Raw genomic sequence first — 9,170 nt, forward strand, 5'->3', positions numbered from 1 at the left:
GCAGGGTCAGCCTGGGCTTGTGTATGTGAGAAAACTCCCCAAATATTCCTGATTAGTCACATCAGTTAAGGGTCGTGATGACCAGCTCTGTCCAGAGAAGGTACTGGAAGATTAACATCAAATTCCATTGTATAGTTATTCAAGTTTACTGTGTCGAAACTTGCACAAGGAGATTGGTACAGGAAAGAGAATATGGAGTTTGAAGTCAGACACTTCTGGGTTCCTCTGGTTATTAGTTTGCAAGCTGCTTCCTAGAGGCACGTTCTCTCTGAACCGCATTTTCAAACTGTGAGATGAACACAGCAGTGCCCCCTTTTCCCCACGGTTGTCTCCCGAACTTCCTGTGTCACTCTACCTCATTCACTAAAGATTCCTCTTAGTGACTTCGATCTCTATATTCATCACACATCCAAGAGGCTGGCTTTCTTTCATGACCCACCTGCCCTCCTACCATAACCTGCAACAACCATAAACTTCTCCAGCTCTGGTCCCATTGTCATGGACAAATCTTGGACCACTGCACCTCCTTAACCTACCCTCCCCCATAACAACTTCTGGGGATCCTTCTCCAGGCTCCCAGTGCGATGATTCCTTGACCTCATCTTATTCTCCAGTCCACTGACACCATCTTTATTTTTGTCACCATGTCCTTTTACTTAGCTTACACTGTATGACTACCCTTAAAGTCACTTCTTTGCGAACATCCTCAGCCTTCCTGCTTCTCTCTTTTTCTGTTGCCTGGGGAAACCATCTCCTGGTGGGACCCAATCTTTGGCCTTCTCTGCACCAGCGCCTGAGCTGCTGAACTTTGCTGGAGAAAATCCCAGCATGTGGACGGAGCTCATTTGAGGATGATGACCACAGGACTCAGCTGGTCATTCAGCGTAGCATGGAGATTCCAATAAGTTTGTTTTCTCGATTTCCGAGACGTTGGCTTCGTAGCTTCCCTTCTCTTCTCTTCTCAACGCTGACGCCCTCTCCCTACTCCTCATGTGAATCTGACCTTATACATCATTCGGAAAACAAAAGTTCTTAGAGGGACAGGCCTTCCTCTGCACAAACAAAACTTCCATCTCTATGTGGTCCTCTCTCCCAGGACAATGCTGAGACAACCCCTATTCTCTCCAAACACAAATTCTACTGCCTCTTATCTTTCCGATGCCTTTGTTCCTACAATCACCTTCTTTCTCTAGTACACCGTCAATTTCTTTGTCCATGAAGGTATTTCAGTCAATGTATAAATATGCTTGAAATGACCCACTTTTAAAAATAGCCCTGTGTGCTCATGTCCCTCCAGCTGCTACCAGTTTCTTTGTTCTTCTTCAGGACAAAACTGCTCTAATGAGCTTTCTTTTGCCTACTGGCTCTACTTCCTTACTTCCCATTAAACTTTTTACTGAATTATGAAATCTTATGAGCATACGGGAAAGGATAATAATCTAATGAACACCCACCGAACCGACTCTATCCAACCTTAACATTTTTCAATATTTGCTTCATACCTCATTTCTTTTTTCATGGAAAACAGAAGCACAGATAAAGTTGGCAACCCTTATCTTCCCATGATCTCCCTCCCATCTGCCCAGGAATAAACAACCTGAATTTAGTGTCCATCAGTTCTGTGTGCTATTTCACTGCTGTGTATGTATCCAGACATTACATAGATATGATTTATTTTAGTTTTAATACTTTATACAAACTGGCAGTGTACTACATATCCTCTGCAACTTTGCTAACTGGGCTATATGGAGTGTCCATTTTCAACGTTACAAGAGCGGCCAAAATGCCTTCCCAAGTGATCGTACCATTTTCTACCTCTATAGCTTCCCTGACCAGTATGTGATGACAGCGGGTATTGCCAGACTTTTTCACTGCTGTCAGTCTGATTGGTATGACATGGCACCACCTTCTTTTAATTACATTTCTAGCACGATTCGGGAGGTTTTATTCTATTCTTCTGTTTATTGGCCATCGAGGAAACTTCCTGCTTCGTTTGCACAGTTTCCTCTCATTTCCTCCTTCTCCAGTGGATTGGTAGGACTTTGAAAACATATTCTGTCTGCCATTTTTTGTCATTTGTATGCACGGAAATTTCTGCCAGCTATGGCTTGCGCTTAAGTTGTATTTCATCACATGGAAGTTCTAAACTTTAATGTTGTTTGCTATTTTGATTTTTTTTCGTTTCTGCGTGGCTGTTCTTTGTATCTTATTTTGAGAACTGCTTCCCCACCCAGAGGTCATACAGATAGCTTCTTATACATTTTCCTAAATGTTTTAATGTTTTGTTTCTCGTGTTGGCTTTAATCTACTTTGAAGTTATTTCTGTAAATGGCTTAAGGTGGGTATCTGATTCGGTGTTTTTACATCACGGTCCTCAACTGTCTTAGACTCATTTATTGAGTTGCACCTCTCCCCAGTGGGCCCCTTTGTAACATATCAAAGATAGCATATAGGTGGGTCTCTTCATGGGCCCTCTGTTACATTGCTCACTTTGTCCCCATGCCAATATCTCAATGCCTCAATTTCTGTAGCTTTATGAACAATATTGATTACCTTCCTTGTTCATTTTCTGCAGAAATTATTTTTTTAAGTTTATTTATTTTAAAATTTATTTTGAGAGAGAAAGAGAGGGAGAGAGAGGGAGAGAGAGGGAGAGAAGAGAGGGAGAAGGAGAGAGAGGGAGAGAGAGAACACATATGAGAGGGGAAGGGGCAGAGAGAGAGGGAGAGAGAGAATCCCAGGCAGACTCTGTGCTGCCAGTGCAAAGCCCGATGTGGGGCTCGAACTCACGAACCATGAGATCATGACCTGAGCTGATATCAAGAGTTGGACACTTAACTGATTGAGCCACCCTGGCACCCCTGCAGAAATTCTTTAATCACTCTTAGACATTTGCCTTTGCTCTGCTTACCACTGTTAGGGTCTACTTAAGTTCCATGTAGCCAGTTGAAATTTTGATTGGATCTCCATTGTATTTATGGATGAATTTGGGGAGCGTGGATATTTCTGAATGAATAGTTCATATTCAAGACATTATAAATACTGAATCACTCCACACAGATATGGGATAGCATCAATTTATTTTGATACTTTTGAAGATCTTATTTTTTTCTTTAAGATATTTAAACTTAGTTTTATAGGTTTTCACAGAGGTCCAACATACCTCTTGCCAAAATTACTTAGGTAACATACCGATTTTTTTTTTGTTTATGTTAATTTTTCTGTATTATATTTTCTTATCTTGGCTTCTGGTTTATGGGAGCCAAATGGATTTATATATTGAGATTTTTTTGTAGCAAATTTGCAGACTTTCTCTCTATTCTAATTACTTATCTGTAGATGTTCTTAAGTGGCTTCGCTGGAGACAATTCTATTGTTTGAGATTAAGTTTGTTTCTTCCTTTACAATCATGGTTTCAGTGTCACATGGAAGGATAGAAATGTGCTTGCTTGTCTTGGATTTCTTTTCAACTGAACGTCTCCAACTTCTCATGATTAAATGTCAAGTTTTTTTGTGGATTCTGTTTTTGAAAGATAGTCTATCAAATTGGGCAACTTCCTTCGTATTACTAATCCAAAAGCCAAGAAGTATTTCTTAAATGACAAATGTACATTGAATTTCATAGAAGTACATTAAGTAGCTATTGAAATGATCATATGGTTTTTCTTCTTAATTCTGAAGAGGTGATTTATATTGATATATTTTCTAATGATAAAACATCCTTGAATTGGGGGGAGTTTGGCCTATCATTTTTCCATGCACTGGAATAACTTTTATAAAATAGGGATTAATTGTGCCTTGAATATTTGGTAGAATCTTCCTAGAAAATCATCCATCTTGTTTATTTTACTTGCTGTTTGCTTACTGACTCAGTTTCTTTACTGGTGATAAATGTATTTGGATTTTCACTTTTTTAGTTTCCTAAAGCTAAATTTCTAGTGAATTATATACCTTGCCAGATGTTTGCTTATTTTATTGGTATTTTATTATTTTTTAAACAGCTTAGTTTTGCTGTCTTGTAACTTCGTAGTTTATCTTATTAATATGTGATATTAATAACTATGTTCTTTCCCTTGCTTTGTTCCTAATGAGTTGGGCATTTGTCTTGTTAATTTCAGCACCTCTTTCCTAATACAAGTGCTCAAGGCTAAATTTCTCTGTAAATACTACTTTAGCTACATTATGTAAGTTTTAAATGTTCCATTTTCATACAACATACGAATTTTCCTGACTTCCATTACCATTTCTCTGTCACACATGCTACTGGCAATGTGGCTTACAACTGACAAATGTAAGTTTTCTCAATTATTTTTAAATTATTAATTTGTAACCTAATCGCATGATGCAGATTATTCAAAATTCACCGAGGCTTGCTTTGTGGCCCCAGACTTGCTTAAGTTTTGTAAATCTTGCCTGAGTATTTAGTACTTCTATTAGAATAATTTTGCTAATTGCTTTTTTTAGGATATCTAAATTCATACTATTTTTCCCCTTGGATTTATCAATTAGTGGCAGGATTGTGCTTCATCATATACATATACATATACATATATATATACATATATATGTATCTATATGTGTTCTATTGTTTTTTCATTTTGTTTTTGTTAAAGTTTATTTATTCTGAGAGAGACAGACAGAGAGGGAGAGAGAAAGGGCGAGAATCCCAAGCAGGCTCTGCACTGTCAGCACAGACCTTATGTGGGCTTGATCTCATAAACCTGGGAGATCATGACATGAGCTGAAGTAGAGTCAGGTGCTTAACTGACTGAGCTACCCAGGTGTCCCTACCTTTTATATTTTGAAGCCATTTTGTTAGTTGCATACATATTTGTATTTCCTAATGAGCTGAATTTTTTTCAATGGTGAATATTTTTACTGAAAAAGAATTTTGTTTTAGAATCCAGTTTTCTGATATTGGGATTTGTAAACTAGTTTTATTGTGACTGATATTTGCCTGATGTATCTTTTCCCATCGTATTTCTCTGCATTCTGCTATAATGCAATGTTACGAGGTTACCAATTTCTACTAGTTCGTTCCACTCTGCATTTTTTTTTTCCATTTCTGTCTTCCTTCTCTTTCCAGCCTTTTACTGGATTGATCAAATTCCCTTATTTCATCTTTTTTCCTCTCTACTGTTTAATAAGATTGTACCCATTGCTGTTCTTCTGCAATTACTATTACTCTCCCTGGCATTTTAACAAGTGTGTTTGAGTTAAATTCTAAAGTTAATATTTCCACTCTTCCCTGGATCTCACTCTCTTCCCCTGAATGACCCCGTTTCTCGTTAAGTCACTAATCATCCTTTAAATGTCAGCTCAAATGCCATTTTGTTGATGATGCTTGTCCTGAAAGGACAGGGATCTTCTCGGTTTCTCTCTATTCTGTTCCTAATGTGCAGCCATACGCTGGGCACATGCTATGCAACAATCCTGGTTGAAAGAGGGAAAGCAAAGAATGAGGGAGGGGAGGAGGGAAGACAGCAGGGACCTGATAAATCCAGAACAGAAACAATGCTGGATAGACAAAAGGGAATGTTATTTCTTTCTCATGTTATGGTTTGGAGCTAGGCTATTCTAGGCGGACATGGGGGTTCCATAGGGTCACCAGGCATTTAGGCTCTATTTTTTAGCTCTACTGTCTTTGTCTCATGGTTTGTATCATCAAGGTTACCTTACAGTCCAGGATGGTGGCTGGAACTTCAGCTACCACAATCAAGTTCCAGGCAGAAATCCCCATGGAGAGGGAAAGGCATGAAAAATCATGGTGTTCATCGTTGGCCCCTTTTATGAAGCTGTACTTGGAGCTGCACCCACTTACGTCTTATTTGTCACAGCTAAGTTCCATGGTCTCACCTAGCTTCAGGAATTTCTTTTTTAAGCTGGGCAGATTGCAATTCAAATAAAATCAAGGAAGTCTGTGTTATTAAGGACCATTTGGATTGCTGTTTGAAGATGGTCACTGAGGTGTGCGTTATAGACTGAGAGCCGCAGGGAGACCAGTATGAGGTGGTGGGATTCAGGGTGAGAGAAGTTGACATTCTGAATTAAGGCGACAGCAATAGGAATGAAAGGAAGGGTCTGTAATGAGACTTGACAGATGGGCAACAGGACCCTTGACAGCTCGTCTTCCCACTGATTTGCTGCAGGATTCAGGAGACACTTTGCCCATTGGTTCAATTTCACTTAGTAGATACTCTTTTCATTGAACTCAAGGTCATTACGAGTTAATCTCCTCGTTGAATGATGGAATAAAGAGGCAGACCAATTTGTATTTTATTCCTAAATCTATGTAGGGCTCACATTATTTTTGAAAATATATTTCCAAAGGGACTTAGTTCCCCCCAAAGCTCTATTTCCAAAGACAGAGGAATAAAAAGAACATGGATTCCAGCATAGCAATTATTTGCTTGTAGATACGAGATACATACAAGGCCCAATGTCAGAAAATACCACTTAGGAAACCATACGGATGCTTATTTCCATGCTATAAACCATCTGTATTTCCTCTAGGTATTCCAAGAATCTTTTAAACCTAGCTTTTTCCTTCTCCCCATACTATACTTATTAAAAAAAAGAAAATGACTTCAGGTGTTTTGAGCATGGATATTTTTTACTTTTTCTTTTCTTTTCTTTTTTTTTTTTTACGGAAATTGGGTTGGTAGAAATTCAACCATAAAGAAAAGGCAAAAATACTTGCAGATCTCTAATTTACTTTGGTCCTCTGGATACACAGAAGTAAAAGCAAAAGTTTTACTAAAGTAATATGCAGTGTCTTTTGTTACCAGGCCCTTCCTGGAAGCAAGATGAATTACTAAACTTTTCTGAGTGAAAACTAAGTGAGCCCTTCTCATTGAATGTAGCCTCGGGCTGTTGTATCCTTCAGTTTTTGCAGTGGCTCTTAGCAGGCGGGCTTTAAGTAGGCTGCCTCCCTGAATGTAGCCATGAGGCGTTTTTCACCTGTGGAATTAATTCCAGGGCGTTCCCAGATAACAACTCACCTGGGTCGTGTGAAGGTCAAGCTGTGCTGGGTCAACCTCCACGGCCCAGGTGCCAGGGGCAACGCATGTTTCTCTGACCAGACAAGGGAAGCCCGAGGCAGGCTCTGGATGGACTTGGGTGGAAACTTAGAGAAATGGAGGGGATGAGTGTCCAGGGCGCAGACTGGCAGAGGGCTGAGAGCAGGTGCCCACAGAGAGGATCCAGTCCTTCTATGTAAGGTCCAGGCACCTGCCCCTTGTACGGTGCCCATGTGTGCTCCTACTCACATGTGCCAGACATATTTTCTTTCTATTGCGTCCTGGTTTCCGGGCTGCTGTTTTTGAATAAAACTGGTCTGCTTACAGGGGAGCGGGCTGCTACATAAAGGGCGGTGGTGAGCCCTTCTTGGGTAAAAGAACCCTAAAGAGTTTCTGGTGAAGCTCCAGGGACTTGAGTAGGGGCTGAGGGCACCCTAAGCTCTGCCGACCCGGAGATGCCTCACCTCTCAAAACTTAAGTCTGCATCACCTGTAGCCATAATCATGGGTCTTTAAGAGCACTAGGCAATCCGAGCGTGGCATCAAATGGCCTATCTTTTCACCAAAATGTGGCCATCTGCAAACAAAGAAACGCTGATGGGGTTGATCAGATGATCCAGCAGTTAAATGAATCCTTGAAAGCCACGGATCTAAAAGGAAGAAGACCGGGGTGCAAGAACACTGTGGTTGAGGACTGTGATATGTTGTCCCTGGCTCCTCTGTAGGAAAAGCCAGTGATGATGCAGACGCCTGGAGACCACAATTTCTGGACGGAGGTTTTTCATGACATTCATACTATCTCCTTGCGGCGTAAAGACCACAAATATCCAGGTTTCCCTTTGAGGGCGTTCCTGACCTACGGCCACATCTTCGCCTCTTCTGGGTGGCGATCTGGGCTCCGCTCCACAGAGGAGGCAGGGCAGCGACGTGGCTGGAATTCAGTCGGAAGGGAGAGACACAAAGAGGAGACAACACTGGTTACTTATTTCAGAGACGTAAGAGATCCCCCACATCTCCACACAGAAATTAAGGTGAATCAGGAAATGGATGGCGTTTTTCAAGTCACATGAAATCAGCGCCCCACGGTTCATCATTTTCACCAAGTGTTGGGCTAGGTTTCTCATATATATTTTTTTTTTTTTTGCATTATGTGCATGGCTCATCAAAGTCAGTCCAAGGAGAGCTATCATTTTATCCTGAAAAGAAGAGAACTAAACAGTTTTGTTTTGAAATTATCACCTCTAGCTTTACGGTGCGATGAGAAGCAGCTTCAGATAGGTAGTTCTTCAATGAGGAATGACTTCTCAAAGAAAGAAAAAAAAAAAACCTCAGAAATTTCATTTGGAAAAAGGAAACATCTATGGATTCTTTAAAATAATTTTCTTTGTGAAGAGCCTACTTCTGGAGCGCCTGGGTGGCTCAGTCGGTTGAGCATCCGGCTCTTGGTTTCTGCCCTGGTCATGATCTCACCGTTCATGAGTTTGGAGTTCATGAGTTTGGAGTTCATGAGTTCATGAGTGTGGAGCCTGCTTGGAATTCTTCCTCTCTCCCTCTCTCTCTTCCCCTCCTCTGCTCTGTCTCAAAATAAATTAAAAAAAAAAAAAAAAAAAAAGAGCCTACCTCTGTGCTGGGCCCCCGGCGAGGGTCTCACTTTCATCGCCTCCTATCTCCTTCATGCCAACAGAGGACACACTTACCAGCAGGTTGGTTTAAGCTCCAGATGAAAAGACTAGCTCAGAGAAGTAAAGGAGCTTTCCCCAGGTAACAAGGTGAAATCACCAGCAGTGTGGGTCCATTTCACTTTAAACTAAGGACGCACTATCTCATTCTTAATATTAATTTGCTTGCAATTCGTTATCATGAAATATACATATTCTAACTGCTTCCTTATAGCCCGTACATTGCATATAAAATCGACTCCCGCCCCACATACACATAAAGTTACATATGAAACATGATGCTATGATCCCTCCTGGGGTATGGTGTAGAAAGCTATTTTCTTCCCAGTGCTTAACTCTCTATATGCCAAGCATTTTTTTTTAAAGCGTGCATGCCTTTAACTGTAATGATGTTGAGGCGCACTGACAAGGATTAGCTAAACACACGGGTCCTCATTTCTGCCTCCCTTTTTCCTGATGGCTGGGGGCTCTAC

General features: G+C 40.7%; 1 non-coding gene across 1 annotated transcript; it reads right to left on the bottom strand.

Annotated features, from left to right (window-relative positions):
- Nucleotides 1-8,048: 8,048 nt before the first annotated feature.
- LOC124523668 (small nucleolar RNA SNORD123) lies at nucleotides 8,049-8,119 on the bottom strand. The gene has a single exon (XR_006965073.1). It is a non-coding gene; the product is annotated as a small nucleolar RNA SNORD123 (small nucleolar RNA).
- Nucleotides 8,120-9,170: the final 1,051 nt, after the last annotated feature.

This window comes from Lynx rufus, unplaced genomic scaffold, assembly GCF_022079265.1.
Source record: "Lynx rufus isolate CCGP_SWC_20201006 ecotype Redwood Valley unplaced genomic scaffold, mLynRuf1.p SCAF_1, whole genome shotgun sequence".
NCBI classification, from domain to species: Eukaryota; Metazoa; Chordata; class Mammalia; order Carnivora; family Felidae; genus Lynx; species Lynx rufus.